The sequence below is a fragment of the Canis aureus genome, chromosome 4 (genome assembly GCF_053574225.1).
Source record: "Canis aureus isolate CA01 chromosome 4, VMU_Caureus_v.1.0, whole genome shotgun sequence".
NCBI classification, from domain to species: Eukaryota; Metazoa; Chordata; class Mammalia; order Carnivora; family Canidae; genus Canis; species Canis aureus.
In genome coordinates this window covers 35,284,557-35,306,551 of record NC_135614.1, presented here as the reverse complement: position 1 = coordinate 35,306,551, position 21,995 = coordinate 35,284,557, and positions in this window count along the sequence as shown.

The following is a 21,995-nucleotide window of genomic DNA, read 5'->3' as shown; positions in this document are numbered from 1 at the left end:
ATGAGACCTTTTTAATTGTTTGGTTTCTGCACATAAATTGGTTCTGAGTCAGCCAAATATGCTCATAATTAGGAGACAAACAGCAGAGGCCAGTGAGTAGCATTTCCTTTTGCTTAAATAGTTGGCTTACTTGGAGTCAAGCCATATTGATTCTGAGAAAGCTTTATTCAATTAGTGCCCGCATGTGTTTTCAGTTCAGCACTGTGTAGTCACTAAAGACTCAGGTGGGCTTGGGAGTGACTCCAGGTACTTCCCAGGAGTGTTTGGTCACCACTGGTCCTGCATAGAAGATGAAGAGAGTCTGGTCCCTGCAAGATGTCACTTGTGTTATCTCTTTAGAAACCGACCAAATCAGCACCTGCAAGGTCCCTATAGTCCAGCTGGCAACCCATTAAAGCCCATGGATTTCAGTGCCCAGAGTAGTCTGAAAGACCTGGGGAAGAGAAGTTCTAGTCCCTAGCTTAAGGGAAGAAAGAAACCTAGCAGTTAGTAACTGCCTACTGCTTACCAGGTACTGTTCTAAGTACATTACTGATACCAATAATTTAATCATTGTCCTGTCCTCCAGCAAGGAGAACTAGACTCAAAGAATTGCCTTTCCTAAGATCACACGAAGTGGTGAAACTGGAATATGGCATCTAAGGCGCACATGCTTAATGGACTGCTAGTGTGTTTTTTCCTTTGTGTGTATATGTGTGTTTTTGTTTTGTTTTTCAGGGCTTACCTGGAAATTTGAATAAATTACAAAAAGGGTTTTGTGCTCATAGGTAGAGAGACTGCCTGTGTGGGACACATCCAGGCTCAAGGTGAGACTCTGGCATTTAAGAGCAGGGTTCTTGTCATCCAGGACCCCCAAAGCCTATTGGAAAAGTGATGATGAGACTCACTGGGGCTGATAGTTACCTACAAAGTCCATAAGAAATCTCCTGGCACAGGGGATCCCTGGGTGGCTCAGCGGTTGAGCATCTCCCTTCAGCCAAGGGCGTGATCCCGGGGTTCCAGGATCGAGTCCCACATCGGGCTCCCTGCATGGAACCTGCTTCTCCCTCTGCCTGTGTCTCTGCCTCTCTTTCTCTCTCTCTTCCTCTCTCTCTCTCTTTGTGTGTGTGTGTCTCTCATGAATAAATAAATAAAATCTTAAAAAAAAGAAATCTGGTACATTTCAAGATCAGAGATCAAGGTCTGTCAGTCTTGGATCTAATAGAATTTCTAATAGGAGATTGCCACACTGGAAGGAGGACAGCCATCTTTCTCTTTGGCTTAAACAACCTTTAAAAGAATTGAGAAAGACCCAGGGGTGGTATCAAGATGTAGTATATGAAGGCTCTAGCGATGTTGGCAGAAGTACTTCATGGAGTTCACTGGTAGGATCAATGAGATCTCTCCTTAGCAGGGAAAAGAACAAAACAGTTAAGTGCAAGAGTAAGGCTTGAGGGTGTTCAGTCGTCTAGTTTGCTTAGATCTGTCATGGTTTTGCACTGAAAACCCTACTTCTGGGAAATCCTTCATTCTGGGTTGAGTCAGGAATGAGTCATCAATGCAGATTTCATGAGAGGCTCAGGAAAAAGGTAGGGAGAGATGATGGGGCAGCTAAGTGCTTCGTCACTATAATGGATTCTCTCTCTCAGCTTCAGTATCCTTAAATATGCAGTAGAGAATGGGATTCCTCTCTTGCGTGGTTACTGTGAGGCCAAGGGTATGATGGGGTTTGGAATGAAAGGAACAAGGGACTAAAATCATGCAGCATTCTCTTTGAACCCATGCTGGCACTACACTGTCTCCTTCAATATGCACTTGTAATATTAATTACAATTTTCCTTATTTTATAGAAAAAAATGAGTTAAATGAATTAACGCACTAAGCAACTTGTCCCCCATGACTAGGAAGTAGTAGAGTTACATTTGAGAGCCAGATGCGAGGGATAGGGAATTACACAGAGCTGAAATAATTCACTTGCCAGTAGGACTTGTGAAAAATCCAGAGTTGGTTATCCCACTATTCTACTGAGGTCTTGCTATTAGGAAGAATGGCTGGGGTTGATGTCATTCTGGTTTGAAGTGTCTAAGCTATAGGATGATGGATGGATCTCAAAGAAGCTGACTTTTTTGACCTGAAACTTTGTATTTCTTTAAAAAAGAAAAATCATCATATTTTTGAATTTCCGTTAAGGAGAGAGTTGGCTATTCCAAGCAAATAAGGCAGAGATAAAATGGAATAAGATCTGCTGCAGTAATGCAAAAGAGTGTTTGTCAGGGATTATTTCTTCTTAACTTGAAAGAGGCTAATCAGCTCAGAGAAGAGAAGATGCCTTTGGGTTTGAAATCTGTTTTTACAGAAGCTGGTTGGCAAGCATTCAATCAGGTGGATATACACACACCTTGATCCACTGCAATCCAGAAGTCCACTCCATTGGGAGTGTTTCCATTGGGAAATTAATCATTTTTAACTGAATTAACAAGGAAGGGACCTTTCCAAAACCAGCTCATGGGAACTTCAGAGATCCATGGGATATTTCTAGGTCCTGGCTCTTGGAACTTCATGGAGGCCTGGAGATGCCATCCTGCTTTGAGGAAGAAAACTTTAGTCAGACTGGCCTTCACACCTAGCATACAGGACATCTCAAAAAGAACACCTGGCCTGCAAATGTTGACCTTTGAAATGATAATTTTCTAAGTTTTATTCATTAGCTTTTAATTTCTGTAGAGATATTTCTAAAGGAGAAAAAGTGACAGCCAATCAATATAGAATTTGAAAATTACCAGTTTGCAACCCCTAATATAAAAACTTATTGAAGCAAATATTAACAAATGGATGCAAACTCCTTTGGGTAAAATATTCTTGAGGAAAGAAGATATTCACGTAGTGACAAATATCACTACCCATTTATTTGCCACTTATATAGATATAGGTGTATAACACAGTATTATATTACATATATATGATAATAAAAGTGCAAAGGACAATTAAAAAATAAAACTTAAAAAAAATAAAAAAATAAAACTTATACTATGGCAAGTTTCTTATATTCATGGCAAAGTTAAATAATATTAACCTTTAAAGTAAGATTCTTTTTTTTTAAAGATTTTATTTATTTATTTACGGGAGACACACACATACAGAGGCAGAGACACAGAGAAAGGGAGAAGCAGGCTCCATGCAGAGAGCCCAATGCGGGACTCGATCCCGGGACTCTAGGATCACACCCTGGGCTGAAGGCAGATGCTCAACCACTTGAGCCACCCAGGTATCCCAAATTAAGATTCTTACTATAATTTCTAGAATTAATACTAAACATATACAAAGATGTATAACTGAAATCCTAACAGAGAAATTAAAATCAATTACTAAAAAATGTAAACAAAAATGATAGGAAAGGAATAACAGAAAAATTAAAAATATATAGGATGAATTGAAAACAAATAAAATAATACACCTAGATCCAGCATGTCAATAACTACATTAAGTGAAAAGGATAAAACGCTTTAACTAATTAACACAGCCTATCAGGTTAGATTATTTAAAAATGACAACAGGGTTTAGCTATCTATTGTCTATGAAAGATAAAATTGAAATATACTTAGGTGGTTGAGTAAAAATTTGAAAAAAATAAACCATGTAGCTAAAGGAAAATTGCAGTGGCAATAGTCATTGTAGACCAAATAGACTTCAAGTCATGGAGATTTGTTTAGAGAAAAAGAGGAATATTTAATAATAACAAAACTATCAACTCATTAGAAATATTCAGCAATCATAAATGATTAGTAATAAGTAACCAAATAGTTAACAATAGTAAGAGCAGAAAGCAATGAGAGTAAACAGAACAACAAAACAGAAAATCAACAAATGTGAAAATTGTCTTTAAAAAATTTTAATGAAGGGACACCTCATTGGCTTAGCTGGTTGAGTGTTGAACTCTTGATTTACAATGAGGTCATGATCTCCGGATTGTGGGATCAGCCCCAAGTCTGGCTTGGGCCTCAGTGGGAGTCTGCTTCTCTCTCCCTTTTCCTCTGCCACTCCCCTACCTCACACATACTTTCTCTAAATAAATAAATAAATAAATAAAATAATTTTAAAAAATTAATAAAATGAAATATATAATCCTTGAGCAAGGCTAATCAAGAAGAGAGGAAAAACAAATATCCACATCAAGTCTGTAAAAGAGAAGATAGCTACAGATTCTACAATTATTAAAGAAAATAAGAAACTATTATTAACAGTTTTATACCAATAAATTTTACCATCTAAATGGACTAATTCCTTGAATGCATGTCTTAAAACTGACACAAAAGGAGTTAGAAATTATGAATGGTTGTCTATTTAGTAAAAGAATTTAAGCAAAAAAAAAAAAAAAAAGGAATTTAGGTATTATTCAAATATGATTTACATTTGCTTGTGAATTCTACCAAACACTGGAGGAGGAAGCAATACCAATCTTACACAAATTCTTTTAGGAAACAGAGAGGAGGGAAAATTTGTCAACTTATTTTACAAAGAAAACATGACACAGATATCAAAATCTTACAAAGATATTACCAAAACCAAAGAATAACAAGTCAATACCATCATGGATATAGAAACACATCCTTAACATGATACATGCAAATTGAATCTAGAGTATATGAAAAATTATAATAGATTATAATGAAATAGGGTTTATTCCAGGAATGTAAGTTTTTCTATATTTGAAAATCAATGCAATAACCAGATTTTCAGAACAAAGGTAAAGAATCATGATTGTCATTATTGGTGCCTACAAATAATTTGATAAAATTTAAAACCTATTCATGTTGAGAACATACTGAAAGCTATAAATAAAAAGAAAATTCCTCAATCTGAAAAAGGTCATAGGAAAAACACCTAACAATAGACTCAATGACAAACTATTAAACATTGTCAGCTAGTATTCAGATCAAGGCAGAGATGTCTGATATTACCACTCCTATTTAGCATTATGTGGGATTATTATTTATATACGTTATTAATAATTATTTATATAAATTATATTTATTAATTTTATAAATATATTTTATTTATTATTATTTGTATAAATAATCCCAAGAAACCTATGAAAAACCGAACTTGGATGAGTAAATTTAGTAAGATTGCAGGATACCAATTTAGTAAGATTGCAGGATACCTGAGCAATATACAGAAAAAATTTTTTTTATAGAATAGCAGCAAATAATGAGAAAATGGAATATGAATAAAGGTAAAAGATAATTCAGCTAAAATAGTCTAAAAGCAACACAAAATAAGAATAGGTATAATGAAAGACATGCAATAAAAAATTTAATATGTAGCTGAAAAAAATTGAGACCTAAATAAATGGCAACACCCTTATACCATGTTTATGATTAGAAGTTTCCATATTAAAAAAAAAAAAAAAAAAAGGAAGTTTCCATATTTTATCATGTCAGTTTCCCCAAATTGATCTGTAGGTTTAAGGTAATACTAGTCATAATCTCAATTAGTGTCTAGTAGAAATTTATAAGCTAACTCTACAGCCATGACAGTCTTGAAAAATAAAAACAAATATAAAGGAATTAAACTTTATGACTTCAAGATTTAATATAAAGCTACATTAATAAGACAGTGTAGTTTTTGGCACTGATTATGGAAACAGTAAACAGATTATTGGAAGAGAAAAGGAGAGTCTAGAAAGAGACCCCCACTATTAATTTGTTTAGAGGTGATATTATTATTTTTTAAATTACTTTTTGATGTATGATTGACAAAATTATAAGATATTTAAAGTGTACAAAGTGATGATTTGATGTATATTGTGAAAGCTTTTCCCTCATCAAGTTAATTAACACACCCATCACCTCACATATTTATTATTATTTTAGAACACTTAAGTTCTATTCTCTCAGGAAATTTCAATTATATGATGCAGTATTACCAATATAGTTAGCATGTTTTACTTTAGATCCTCAGGCCTCATTCATCTCATAAGTGAAAGTTTGTACCTTTTATTAACTCTTCTTACTTTCTCCACTTCCAACCCCTTTTGGGCAATCACATTTCTTCTCACTGTTTCTATGAGTTCAGGGTTTTTTCTTTTTTTCTTTTTCTTTTTTTTTTTTTTTTAAGATCCTACAGTTAAGTGATAACACGCGGTATTGGCATGGAATCAATAGAAGGCAGAAAGAAAAGTTAAAAAAAATTGCGTGAGGACACCATTGACAGAATATTCATAAAGGAAAAGCAAATTAACATCAACTCTTACCTCATAAAACTTAATTCAAAAAAGGATGTAAAGGTTAGATATAAAAAGCATATCATAGAAAACAGAAGAGAATATCTTTGTGATGTGGACATAGACAAAAATTTCTTAGAAAGGGCAGAGGCTGTGAAATCCATAAATCATACTTCGAAATTCTGCTGATTGGAAGATATTCTTAATACAATATCTAGGCAAGCCAAAGGTAGAAAATATTTGTACTTACAGCACAGAGCTGATGAAAGACTTGCATCCACTATACCTAAAGGGCAGTAACAACTTAGTGAGAAAAAGTCAAATAATTGAACAGAAACATCACCTAAGTGATGGTGGAATGATCAGTAAGCCCGTGTAAGGGTGTTGCACATCATCATCCCTCCTCCCCTCTCAGACCCTTGCTTTGATGAAGCTGCAGTGTTGTGAACCCCCGTCCGGAGAGGCCCACGAGGGAAGGAACGGAGGCCTTGTGTCCAACCACCTGCCAAGAACTGAATCTTGCTCACAACCACGTGAGTGAGCTTGAGTCCTCTCCTTTCCCAGCAGCATTTTGAGCCAACTAAGCTTCCAACTACACCCTGATGGCATTGCAGAGAGACCCGGAGGCAGCAGACCCGGCTTGGCAGTGCCAAGATTCTATTTTTCTTTTTTAAGATTTTATTTATTTATTCATGAGAGACACACAGAGAGAGGCAGAGACCCAGGCAGAGGGAGAAGCAGGCTCCATGCAGGGAGCCTGATGTGGGACTTGATCCCAGGACCCCAGGGTCACGCCCTGAGCTGAAGGCAGATGCTCAACCACTGAGCCCCCCAGGTGCCCCCAGGGCCAAGATTCTTAACCCACAAAAATTCTGAAATAATAAATGTCTGTTGCTTTGAGCTACTAAGTTTTGTGGTAATTTACAATGAAACAATAGATACCTGATATAGTGACGTTGTAAAAAAAAAAAATCAATTGACTTATTGGCTCCATTTCCAGTCTCTTTATTGACCTATTGTCTATCTTTACCCCAAGAACATACTCCCATGATTTTTGTAGTTTTCAAATTAGCTATCACAAGTCCTCCAATTTTGTTATTCTTCCTCAAAATCGTTTTATTCTAGGCTCTTTGTTTCTCATGTTGATTTTAGAATTATAGTACCAACTTCTTTTTTCCCCCCACTTTTTTCAGCTCTATTGAGGTATAATTGAAAAATAAAAATTGTCAATATCATAGGTCATAATAATACAAATACATTAAAAAGTTGGACTAGTTTACACTCCAGTTAATAGTAGCTGAGAGTACCTCTTTTTCTGTATCTTGTCAACAGCAAGTATTAACAAACTTTTAAATCTTTATCAATTTGGCAGGTGAAAAATGTATCATTTTAATTTGTTGCTTGTTTACTCATTAGGTAACATTTTCTTTCTTTTTTTTTTTGTATTTTTTTTATTGGAGTTCGATTTGCCAACATATATAACACCCAGTGCTCATCCCGTCAAGTGCCCTTTCTAAAGCACGTAAGTAAATAAATAATAAAAGCCTGGTGTGATTTTGACCGAGACGGCATTGGATCTAGATCATTTGAAAAGAGTTGACATCTCAACCACATTGAGTTTTCTAAAATAGGAACATAAGAGATAACCTCTCTCTTTCGCTTGCTCTCCTTTAACTTTTTGCCTTTAATTTTTTTAAAGAAAGATATTAAGAATTTCTTTATTTGAAAGAGAGAGAGGGAACAAGCAGAAGCAGAGGGAGAGGGAGCAGCAGACGCCCTGCTGAGCAGGGACACCAACACGGAGCTCAAGCCCAGGACCCCGGGATCAGGACTTGACCCAAAGGCAGATGCTTAACTGACTGAGCCACCCAGGTACCCCTTGTCTTTAATTTCGTTCTGCAATATTTTGTAGTCTTTAGTATAGGAAACTTGCATATTTTAGTTTTTTTTTCCTAAATATGTTTATGATACTGTTGGTGGCATTATTGTTTTGTTTGTCCATTGTTATTTGCTAGAATTAGAATTATATTCGGTTTCTGTATATTGACACTACCTTCTGTGACCATGCTACATTTAATTTTTACTTCTGGTACATTTTTCAGTAGATTCCACAGGGAATCACGTAAATCATTTTTCTGCAAATAAGCCAATAATTTTTTTAAAAAATTTATTTATTTATTCATGCAGGACAGAGAGAGAGAGAGAGAGAGAGAGAGGCAGAGACACAGGCAGAGGGAGAAGCAGGCTCCATGCAGGGAGCCCGATGTGGGACTCAATCCCGGATCTCCAGGATCAGGCCCTGGGCTGAAGGCAGTGCTAAACTGCTGAGCCACTTGGGATGCCCTAAGCCAATAATTTTATGTTTTCTTTTCCAAATTTTTTTTTCCATTCCCCTTCCTCCCAGCTCCTTCCCTGCCCCCCCCCCCTTATTTTCACTGGTTCAGACTTTCAGTACAACGTTAAACACAAATTAGGACAGCAGATATTTTTGCTTTCTTCTCGATCTTTGTGGAAAATCATTCAACATTTCACAATTAAGCATGATGTTAGCTACAGTGGGGTTTGTTTTTGTTTTTGTTGCATAAATGTGCTTTATCAGAATGAGGAATTTCTCTTCTGTTCTTGGTTTCCTGAGAGTTATTATCATGAAGAGGTGGTAAATTCAATCAAATGCTTTTCTGCATTTACTGAAATGATCATTTTTTCCCCCTCTTCATTCTGTTAATGTGCTGAATTGCATTGCTTGATTTTCAAATGTTAAAACAACCTTGCACTCCTGAGATAATTTGCACTTGATGATTTATTATCCTTTCTAAAGACTACTGGGAAAGATTTACTAATATTTTATAAAGTATCTTGTGTTCATGTTCATGAAGGATATTGATCTGCAATTGTTTTCCTTTTAATGTCTTTGATAGGTATTGGTATCAAGATTATGTCAGTTTTATAAAATGTGTAAGGAATTGCCTTTTGAATTTTGAAAAAGTTTGTGTTTAATTTGCATCTTCTCTCTTAATGTATTAATGAGTTGTGATGAGGTCATCTGAGCGTGGATTGTTCTTTGTGAAAAGATTTTTTATTATTAAAAAGTTATAAATTATTTTAAAAATTAATTTTGTGATAGATATTGAGATTTTTAGATATCTAGATTTTTAGATTTTCTATTTCTACTTGTTTTAACCTTGGTCGGTTTTACTTTTCAAAAGTTTGTTCATTTAAGCTATGGTAAGGAATTTATGGTCATAATGTTTCTTACACTATTCCCTTATTTGCTTTTAATGTTTATAGACCTATAATGACATCCTTTCTATTATCCCTGACGTTGGCAATTTAGGTTTGCTCTCTTTACCTTAACCATTCTTCCTAAGTTTTTGGCTAATTTTATTACTATTTTCAAAGCACTGAGTTATTGATTTTTGTATTTATCATTTTTCTATTTTATTGACTTCCAGTATGTTTTTCCCTTCTACTTACTTTTGCTATAATTTCCTTTTTTTCTAGCTTCTTAAGGTGAAGCTATTGTAATTGGTTTCAACCCTTTTTTCTTGTCTACTATAGTCATTTAAAGCGATTTCATTTTCTCTAAGCACTTCTTTAGCTATAACCTACACATTTAGGAATGTCATGTTTTCATTATCACTCAGTTTGAAATACGTTTCAATTTTCTTTTGATAACTTGTTTGACTCATGAGTTATTTAAAGTGATATTACTAAATTGCCACATATTTGGGGGTTTTCTGGATCTCTTGATGCTGTTTATTTCTAATTTAAAATCCTTTTGGCCAGATGATACATTCTGCGTGATTCCATCCTTTTATATTGATTGAAACTTGTTTTACGACCTAGAATATTGGTCTACCTTGATGACTGTCCCATATGCAACTGAAAATAATGCATCTCTGCCATTTTGAGGTGCGATGTTCTATAAATGCCACTTAGGTCAAATATCATGATAACATTTTTCACATCTTGTCTTTTACTGATTTTTGTATACTTACTCTATTACTCAGAAAAGAGTGTAAAAATACCCAACTATAGTTTCTCTTAGCTCTCTGCTCTACCCTTAGCCTTTCCTTTGAAAGCCTGGCTGGTCTTGATCATTTAATTTCTCTCAGTTCCCTTCCTGCCTCTGCTCTTGGAGGATATTTGTTTTGCAGTTGAGGAAAGGCCCATGCACCTCGCTGCAATCTCTCCCAGCTCTTATCCTGCTTTCAACCTTTCACATGTTACCCTTGAGCCTTCAGTGAAGATCCATGCCAGAGAGTTGGTGGGTAGAGCGGTGGCTAAGGTGGCTCAAAATTTCAAACTACCATGAAAGCCCACTCACGGCTGTGTCAAGAATGTTAAAAGTTTTTGTATATTCTGGAGTGCCTGGGTGGCTTGATTGGTTAAGTATTGGATTCTTGGTTTCAGCTCAAGTCATGATCTCCGGGTCTTAAGATCAAGCCCCATGTGGGATCAGTGGGGAGTCTGCTTGGGATTCTCTCCCTCTCCCTCTGTCCCTTCCCCTGCTCATGCTCTCTCTCTCTCTCTTTCAAATAAATAAATCTTTAAAAGTTTTTGTATATTCTCCTAAACCTCATCCATGATAGAATATTTTCCCCTTTACAATTCCATGAGCCATCAGTTTCATTTATCCTATAATGTGTTTATCCTTTTCTGGAATATAGTACATTTGCATTCTCAAGTTTCTGATTTTTTTTTAAATATAATTTTGTTGCTTAACCAGCTTGTTTTGGATAATAGTGTAAAAACAATGGATTCATGCAACACTAACAGGAGGAGAAAGTCTGTTTCAGTTGATTTTTCATTGTAGGTATTACTTTTTAAAGTTGCTTTTGAATATGTAAAACATTTACTTGGTTCAAAACCAAAAGTGCATAAAAAGTGTACTGTGAGAATTTTTATTTTAATTCTTCTTTTCTCCTTTAAAAAAACAAACAAACAAAACAAAACAAAACAAAAAAAACGGGATCCCTGGGTGGCGCAGTGGTTTAGCGCCTGCCTTTGGCCCAGGGCGCGATCCTGGAGACCCGGGATCTAATCCCACGTCGGGCTCCTGGTGCATGGAGCCTGCTTCTCCCTCTGCCTTGTCTCTGCGTCTCTCTCTCTCTCTCTCTCTCTGTGTGACTATCATAAATAAATAAACATTTAAAAAAATTAAAAAATAAAAATAATGGCTGTGCTTTGCTTCTTGTCTGTTTTTTTTTTAGTATTTCTATTTTCCAATATAAATGTATGAGTCTATGTGTGTGGTGTGTAGACCAACAGATAGATAGTTTAATTTTAATTTTAATTTCCCTTTGTTTCTTTTTTTTAAGACTATTTATTTATCCATGAGAGACACACACACAGAGAGAGAGAGAGAGAGAGAGAGAGAGAGAGAGGCAGAGACACAGGCAGAGGGAGAAGCAGTCTGCATGTAGGGAACCTGACGTGGGACTCAATCCCGGGACCCCAGGGTCACGCCCTGGGCCAAAGGCAGCACTAAACCATTGAGCCACCCAGGGATCCCTCCCGTCCTTTCTTGTAAGAAAAATTTACCATTCTAAAATTGTTTTTTACGTAGTTGGATTGCAAACAACAATAACAAAAGTAGAGTATAATAGAGAAAAGTAAAAATAAGTAGCAAGAATATAGAGTAGTAAATAATTATAAATGAATACATTTGTGTGATCACTACATTTTCTGAGAAATATTAATTGAAACGCATAACTCTCCCTCATGTCCCCTCTTAATTACTACACTCTTCTTTGCCTCAAATACAGCAAATATCTAGACTTTTACCATCACTAATTAGTCCTGACGGCTTTGAAATTTTATAGGTGAAAGTACACAGACATTCTTTTGTGTCTGACTTATGTATTCAACCATATTTTTGTAAGAGACAACAGTGACTTGATGAAAAGCCCTTAGTTCACTCATTTTTTTTTATAGCTGCACACTATTCCATTGTAGGAATACCATGAAATTTATTTTGCTCTTCTATTCCTCATTGATATTTGCTATTGGAAACTGCATTTGTAAATCATACATCATCTAAAAATAATTGTAGCTTTAATTCTTACTTTCTGATCCTTATATACTTGCTTTCTTTCCTTGCCTTACAATGTCAAATAGAAGGAATAAGAGTGAACAAATTAGTTGCTAAATGTCATAAGTATTTTTTTTTATTTTTTTTGAGGACTGAGGTGAATGTTTATATTTTGGATTTACTAGTTTTTTTTTTTTGATTTGTGTCATCAGTAGAGGTTGAATATTATCAAACAATACCTGAGCATCTTATGAGATAATATTTTTCTCCCTTGTCCTGTTAATGAGTCACATTACATTGATTTTTGGATGTTAAACCAACCTTGCAGTCCTGTGATAAACTTAAATTGGACATAAAATGTCATTTTTACATACTACTGCATTTTTTGCAAATATTAACTTTTAAAATTATAATTTACATTTATAAGTAGGATGGGCCAATACTTTTACTTTCATATAGTGCCTTCATTGTGTTTTAAAACCAAGTGAATTCTATTTTCTTAAAATCAGAGAGTGAGTGCTCCCTCTTGTCCCATCCTCTGGAATGATTTTAAAAGCTTAGGTTATTCCATCATTACAAGTTTAGCAGGATTTGTCCTGTGAAGTCCTATGGGACTGCCCTTTCATTTTTGGGGAGTTCTTTTTCTTTAAGGATACAATATCCTTTAATATCCTAAGGATATTAAAGAAAAAGAACTATTTACATTTTCTCTTTCTTCCTTCATCAATTTTTTAAAATTATGATTTTTCTAAGAATATATTGATTTCATCTAAATTATGAACTTTATTGTCAAAAAGATTATCATAATACCTTCTATTTTTAATTGTGATTTCCTCCTCTTTCTAATTTAGGGAATTTTTCTTTTCTTTTTTCTCTGTATTAGTATTAAAAATTTTTAAATCAATTTTTTACTCTTTCTAAAGCACCAGTTTTTGTTTTTTATCAATCCTATCTCATATTTTTATTCTCTATTTCATTTATTTCTTTTCTAATGATATTGATATTTCTTCATGGATTCCTTTTGTGCTTTCTTTTTGGATCTCTGATTCACCCTCATGGTGGATCATTTTCCTATTTTATGTAAGCATATCTTCAACAGAGACTATTTTTGTCTATAGATATCTTATACCCTTTAATTTATATAGCACTTAATATGAATTGCTTTGCATTTGATTTTGCCAAAGAGTTTCAATAGTTTGAAGCTAGACTTTACTTTTGTTTTTCTCATTTGTGAATCATCATGAATTTGGTTTTCATAGGAGACAGAGGGCATTTTTACCCACCCAAAGCCCTAGGCAGGAGTATGCTCACTCCTCATTTCCCAGTGTCATAGGGAAGAGGGCAGGTATTCTCTTTCTCTTCTTTCTCTTGTCATTCAGATACAACCCTTCCATGATTCTGGTTCTGAAATAGGCCTCATTTGCCCTCCTTGACTCATTTGAGCCCAAAGCCAAGTATTCTAAGACAGTGCTGAAATGCCAAATTTTTCCTCTGAGGCCTCAATCTGTCATGCTGTTCTTCTACAGTGGCATCTAAAGGGCTTATTATTAATTCTACCTAATTTTGCTCCTGGTTTCTGGGTTTTCTTTAGGCTTTGGAATAAGTATTTCATTGGGATAGAGGTTTATGCTAACTCTATGACATTACTGGGCTTCTGATTCTAGGCTACCTTTATAAAAATTAGACCGGAGTCTGATTACTTTGTTTCAAATGAAGGGAGTGGCAGTATTCATGGGGATATGATAGAAATGAAAGAATGCATTTGGATGATTAGAAAACAAAACAAAATGGATGAATTGTGTAACATGCATTGTATTCTGTTGCCAAGATAGCCAACATAGAAATATACCACTTCCAAGATATCTTGGAATATATCTTGGACTTTTTTGAAATATCAAAAAAGTCTCAGCAAAGAATGTGTCTGTGGAAGTAAAGATAAATTAATCATAACATAAGAGTTACACCTTTCTATAATGCAAATTTATGTGGGATTTGAGGTTTAATATACATCTACATCGGGGAAAAATTTAAGCTCATCAACATGTATTGGGTTTTAGTGAACTTGACTTTACTCACCCCTAATTTAGAGTGTTCTAAAGTTTTCAATTAAAAACTGAAACTGAACAGTGGCTAAACATAGATTCATTAGTACAGAGTTACAAAAGCTTAAGAAAAATCACCTAAATTGTAGACCTTGGCTGTTCACAAGGCTTCCTCGGTTTTGGCAAATCAGTGTTTCAAAGGTATGAGTGTCTGGCTGGGGAAGGGATTGTATTTATTGCTTACTGTGTATTTATTTATATCAATCTTCTATTGTATCTCAGACTCAGAGAGATGTGCTTCACTAGAACGCCACCATTCAATCACCCAGTATAAAACCTCCTTCCTTTTTTTTCTTAAAAATTTTAGACCGGCAATGCCTGGATGGCTCAGCAGTTGAACATCTGCCTCCGGCTCAGGGCATGATCCTGGGGTCTGGGGATCGAGTCCCGCATTGGTCCCCGCAGCGAGCCTGCTTCTCCCTCTACCTATGTCTTTGCCTCTCTCTCTGTCACTCATGAACAAAGAAATAAGATCTTTAAAAATGAGAGCAGTTTTAAGTTCACAGCAAGATTGAGAGGAAGGTATAGAGATATCTCCTATTGCTTCTACCTCCATACATGTATACCTTCCCTTGTTATCAACATCCCCCACCAGAGTGGTTCATTTGTTACAATTGATAAACCTACAGTGACATATCGAAATCACCCAAAGTCCATAGTTGACAATAGAGTTCACTCTTGATATTATGTATTCTATGGATTTAGACAAAAGTATAATGACATGGATCCACCATTACAGTATCATAGAAAGTATTTTCACATCCTTAAAAATCTTCTCTTCTCTGCCTCTGCACTTTTGCCTTTTCCAGAGTGTCATATAGTTGGGATGTAATTTAGTCTTTTAGATTGGCTTAATGCACTTAGCAATATGCCCTTTGAGTTTTTATTTCACCCATCCCTAACTTCATTTCTTTTTCCCAGAACAGGTACCATAATGCATAAAATTCACATGGTTGGAAGCATATATTCATGCTTAAAAATGAATAGATTATAGTAGATAATGTTGGTAGCCTGCAGCATCCCCTAACTGCCACAAATGTTGACTGATAACACCCCTAGTTGCCCCTTGTCTGGAGAACTGCCCTTAGTTACATGGGAGACCTATCTTCCACCCTATTTGCTTCCATCATTCTCTTCTCAAGAGAAGCATTTCCACAAGAACTCCTCTCTCAGGCTCTGCTTTTGTAAAATCTAAACTAAGACACAGGTTTGTCACAGAAATTAACAATGTGATTCATATATATATAATATGCAAATATCATAGATTTATATGCTGTATAAGTTTTAAATTTATATGTAATTTGAATATATTATAAATAATATAAATAAAATAACCACATAAGTTATAAATATATGAATATATTATATATTATATCAAATATTGTATTTATATAAATGTGTAAATTATAAACATTATGCATATGTCAAAAGGGTCAAGAATAATCAGAATAATTTGAAAAAGAGTAACAAGAGGGGGAATTTTCTCTGATAGATGTTATGATTAAGTGAATATTATATTATTTAAAGAGAGCTTCAAAGCTTTGAGGTTTTTAGGAACAGGGATATCAATTTAAATAAGAGAATAGAACAGAAACCCAGAATGAGACTCAGCATTAATTATTTAATCATATATATGTGTGTATACACACACACACACACACACACACATATATACATATGTATGTAATACATTTATAAAAACATATCCAAATATATGGTAGATAACAAAAACATGCTGAATGAATGGAAAATTGATATATGATAGAATTGATGTAACAAACCAGTTGGGAAAGAAGGGGTAATTCAGTAAATGTTTCTGGAACAATAGTAGGTGAAAAAAATACTGTATTCCATTTCACACTATAAAAACAAATCAGTTCCAGTCAGTTAAAGATCTAAATGTGAAAAGTAAAACTCAAAAATGTTTAGCAGAAAATATAGAAAAATATCTTTATGATCTGGGTATAGGAGAATGTAGTTGGTTTTTTTATCCACTAAAAAAAAATGAACAATAGAGGAAAACGTGGATTAGTTTTACTATTAAACAAGTTTTTGTATTAAAAACATAAACCCACTGAAAAGATAAGCCACAAATGAAGAAAGCTATTTGCAATATATAAAACTGACAAAGGATTAGTATTTGCTGTATACAAAAGTTACTATAAATCAGCAAGAAAACAGATGAAAATGGAAAAATAGACAAAAGATATGAAAAGGCAAATCCAAAAGAGTAAACGAAAACAAGATTTTCAACCTCAGATGACTTTTTATATTCATCAGATAAATAAAATTCTAAAACAACATCTACCAATCCCTGAATGTGCCACATGTCACAAGGACGTGCAAAAGCAGGTGCATTTGTGCAGTGCTGATGAGAACGTAAATCCGTATTATCTCTTTGGATAACCATTAGCAATATAGCCAGGGAAATGTGAACACCAATGCCACAGGAATTCCAGTTGTAGTTTTATGCCATAGGTCAGCCCATATGTACAAAAATGTTCATTTCAACATTATGGGTAATGTCAAAAATATTGAAACAATCTGCCCATCAACAAGACAAGGAAAAATAATATATTGCAGTCATACAATGAAATACTCTACAGTCAAAATGAATATACTTGATGTTCAGGAACAACAGAAAAACATTTAAAGATAATGTTGAATAGATCGAGGTAGTTTCAAAAGGATATGTACAGTATGATGTCTTTTTTATAAAGCTTTAAACAGGGAAGTCATGCTATATGTTGCTTCTGCACAAATACGCATTTGGTAAAAGTATGAAAGCATGAATGGAAATGATCAGAAAGTCAGGCTAGCTTTAAACTATTATCACGGGGGAGGGGAGTATGTTCTCAGAGATTTAATTTTCAACAATAAGTGGGTTGAATTTTACCAGTAATGTTTTATTCCTTAAGCTGAGTGGCAGGTATATGGATTTTTTAGTTCTATTATGTAAACATTTGTATGCCCAAAACTTTCTTGATAAGAAAAATATATTTTATACTGTTTCCTATGCATTTAAATTTACCTACATATACACACACTGCTTTGTTTTATACTTTATTCCCTCAGGATTTGTTTTGTTACATTTTTTTTTGTATCACTTGTGTAGCTCCATGCAGATCTCAATGTTTCTGAGCGCTACTCGGCATTCCTGTGTTCATCCCTCACATTTTTATCTTTATTCTTCCAGTGAGGGACAGATAATTCCCCACCACCTTTTCACCTGTCCTCTTGCCCTTGCACAGGAGTTTGCTTCGTGTATTGCTGGATCGTAGGAGGCACACATATGTAATTTCATGAGATACCCCCAGATAGCTTTATATCAGATAGTTCCAAATGACATCTCATTTCCTACTTCTACCAGAAGGGACTCTATTTTCCCACCATCTTGTAGTCCATCATTGGTTAACAAAACCTACAGCATCCTTTGTCAAAAGGGAGTTCCTAATGTGAGGTAGAAAAATAAATTCATCTTTACTTCATATTATGTACTTTTTTTTTTTTTTTTTGCATCTGATTTAGGAAATTCATTGCCACCCATGGTTACAAAGATATTTGGGCCTAAGGATTGTTTGTTCTAAAAGGTCTATCATTCTACCAGAGAAGCACAGCTCTTTGAATGTTCTTGGTCCCAGAACTGTTCTCCTCTATCTGGGGACATGATCCTTCTCTACCATAGGGGCAGTTTCAGGAGGAATGTCCCTGGAATTTGAGGGTGAGGACTGTATTTAGAACACCAGAGTACATGTGCTGTCCAGGACCCCCCGTGGGGCATGAGTCATAGGGCATTCTCACCTGGGAGAGTGAGACACTTGAAGGCAAGACTTAACAAAGCCACACTGGACCCAGCCTTCCCGTTTCTGTACCTAGGGTTCCCATACGTAGTATGAAGAAGCTGGGCAGTAAGATCTCTATTGTCTCCTTTACCTCAAACAGTCCATGATAGAATATTTTTTTAAACCAATTTATAAATTTCATCTCTAGAGCTGTAGAAATAAAGTTTGTTGATAATTTCTCATGTGCCCTAGACCAAGGCATTCGGGAACCAAAGTGATCTGCTATTCTAGGTGAGACCATATTACACTGTTCACAAAGTGCATTACTCTAGCATTCACTGTCTTACATATAAATTCTTAAGCCTCAATAACTTACTGCAATGGAATCCAGTGTCTCATTTCTCATTTCCCATTTCTTTTTAACAAGACTTATTTATCTATTTGAGAGAGAGAGAGAGAGTGAGAATTTGAGCAGGGGCAAGGGGCAGAGGGAGAGGGAGAGAGAATCCTGGAGCGGACTCCATGTTGAGTGCAGAGCCCAGTGCAGGGCTCGATCTCACGACCCTGAGATCATGGCCTGCGCTGAAATCAAGTGTGGCAGCTTGACTGAGCGGCCCAGGCTCTCCAGTCTCATCCATTTAACAATCAAGAACAATCAAGCGTTTCTAGTTGGGTAGCTTTCCAAGCCATTATTCAAGGACCTGAGAGTTCTCCATCTGTGGTTCTTCTCTTTTTAAGATTCTTGAAATTCTTGCTAGTCACCTTCTAGATTAAAAGAGAAGAGAGTTCACCGTGGGAGGCTATCTATTAAGATTTGAAGTGGGACACATCACTACTGTTCACATTGGCTTTGCCAGAACTTAACCCCCTGGCCACATTAACAGAGACGGAGGCAAGTGTGTGCCATGAAGAGAAGCTAACACCTTTTGAATAACACAGAGTAGTCTCTGCTGTGCCAAGAGTACCTGGCAGGCAGCCGCAGAACACAATTAGTTTTGTTTTCATTTTAATGTTATTTTAAATTTTTTTAAAGATTTATTTGAGAGAGAGGAAGAGAAAGAGCAAGTGAGTAGAGGGAGAGAGAGAACCCTGAAGCCGACTCCCCACTGAGTACAGAGCCCAATGTGGGGCTCTGTCCTAGGACCGAGAGAGAGATCATGACCTGAGCTGAAACCAAGAGTTGGCTGTTTAATGGCCTGAGCCACCCAGGCACCCAAATTTTATTTTAATTTTTGAAGTAATGTAACAACATTAAAAAAATGGTGCTTCAAATAACCCATAATCCCATGCCAGGAATAAAATATCTGTTAGTATTTATGCAATTTTACATAGCTATAATTTTGGAAGAATTATTCCCTCTCCCTTTCTTCTTCCCTTCCCTTCCCTTCCCTTCCCTTCCCTTCCCTTCCCTTCCCTTCCCTTCCCTTCCCTTCCCTTCTCTTCCCCTTCATTCCCTTCTCTCCCCTCCCTTCTTCCTTCCCTCTATTTCTCCCTCCCTCCTGATTTTCTAACTTTTTAAAACATTTTTTATTGTCTACTGGGTGGACTAGATGCCAAGAACACAGAGATCAATAAGACATAGCATTTTGAATTTGCCTTCAAGAAGTTCCACTAGTGTGAGAGCAGGCAAGTAACCCCCCATTACACCGTAGTGTGGCAAAGGCTGATAGAAATAAATACAGAGTATTGTGGAAGCCCTTATCCCCACCAGAAAGATGTTTAGAGAAGGTGGTATGTGGGCTGAGCAATAAGGATACATAGACACTTGTGTGTGGTTAAAAACAAAAACAAAAAAGTTGAAGAGCCTTCTGGAATGGCATCATTCTCAAAGGCCGGGAGGCATGAGATAGAACCATGAGCTCTGGGAACTACACAAGGGTGTGATTGATCAGAAAATGGAGTGTGTATGGGCAGTGGTGAGCACTGAGTCAGAAGAGTTCTGGTGGATCAGATTGTGAAAGATTGTTAACTCAGGTAAGGAGATAAAATTTTAAACACAAGAGGGGGTGTGGAAGTATTTTAATCAGAGAAGTGATATGATCAGAACCTTGCTTGAGAACGATAACCCTGGTTGCTGTGTGAAAAGAAGAACTACAGAGGGAAAACAAGGCACGAGGCCAGTTAAGGGACTAGTTTCACAATTCATAGGAGGTATGATGGCGGGGGGCAGGGGGTTGCTTGACTTTGGAGGCAAACATGTGGTATCCAGGAGATATTCAGTGGGACTTCGGAAATGACTGGGTATGAAGGGTCGGAGAGAGAAATATGTTCAGATTGCCCCTCAGGATTCCAGTTTGGGTCATCGGATTGACAATTAATCCAGGAATGATTGGGGAAGAAGAGTGAGTAATGAATTCAGATTTATATTTTAATTTTGAGGTACTTTTGGAAATATAAGCAGAGGAGGCTGGTAGCAGGTAGATTGAAAAACTGAAATTCAGGAGAGAGGCCTACAGGGAAATTAATATTCTTAATTGAACGTATACGAGTGAAAGAGGTTGTCTAGAGACCATGTGTAGAACATGAGGTCTACTCCAATGTTCTCCAGTGTTCAAGTGAAGAGTAAGGAATAAAAGCAGACAGTGGAGGGAGGTTCTGAGGAGGCAAGCAAACAAATAAAAATGAGCCACGGAATAAGAGTGTCATTAAGTCACAGAAACCAAGGGGAAAAAATTTTTAAGGGCTAAGAAGGGATCAATAAAGATGAAAAACTGCCCATTAGATCTGGCATCAGGCTGCTCATTGGCGCCTTTGTGACTACAATTTTTATGGAAAAGAATCATATGGTTTGGATTGAGCTGTCAATGGAAAGTGAGGAATCAGAGATAATGACAGTAGATAGCTAATAATAAGAAGGAGAGAGAATAGGATAAAAGCTCTAATGTTTATTTGAAGAGGGATTTTTTTCCCCAAGTGGAAAAAATTTGATAAAGTATAATGCTTTATGGAAAAATCTCGCAGAGAGGGGTACTTTGAAAATAATAGAATGATAAGAGAGGATAAGAGAGGAAGAGTAATTAGTAGGGTGAGCTTTTGAGGAGACCAGACGGGAGGAATAAACCTTTCATTTTAATAGGCAGAAACAAGGATTCTGGATGGGGCCACTTTTGTGAGCTCAGTAGGGGGAATTGAGGGTGGGTCTCCTGTGGCGGCTCCTATTTCATTTGTGATAAAACCCCAACTGCTGAGAAAAGGCAGGATGATAGGGTCAGATATTTGAGAAAAATGAAGTTGAAAGCCACCATTGAGGATGAAGATCTCATGAGAAATATATAACAGGACCACTGAATAGTGCCGGGCGCTGGGCATCTCCGGGAAGTCCAAGGTGCTGCCATGACCACGTCCCAGGATCTGCTTCAGGGACTTTCTCCAGCAGTGCTCAGGGTCCTCTGTGTGGGAGAGGAAAAGGAAGACAGGTGAATGGCTGCATGCTTGTCAGGTGCATTTGGCAAAGGGAAGTAAAGAAATATCACTCAGAAAATCTAAACTGACCATGGAAGAAGGAAAAAATCTCCATGGGACTGGTGAGTCTTATAAAATGGAGATTAGCCGACACTAATGGGGTAAAAGAAGAAGAGTACCTGACTTCTATTTTCAACTTGCTTTTTATTTATTTGTTTTTTATTTCTTTCAACTTGCTTTTTTATTTTTTTTAATAATAAATTTGTTTTTTATTGGTGTTCAATTTGCCAACATACAGAATAACACCCAGTGCTCATCCCGTCAAGTGCCCCCCTCAGTGCCCGTCACCTCAACTTGCTTTTTAAATGATCAACACAGTAAAATGGATTTTTATTTTAGTGTGTTGCTCTATGACTTTTTAAATAATAGAATGATTTTTTAAAAAAGATTTTATTTATTTATTCATGAGAGAC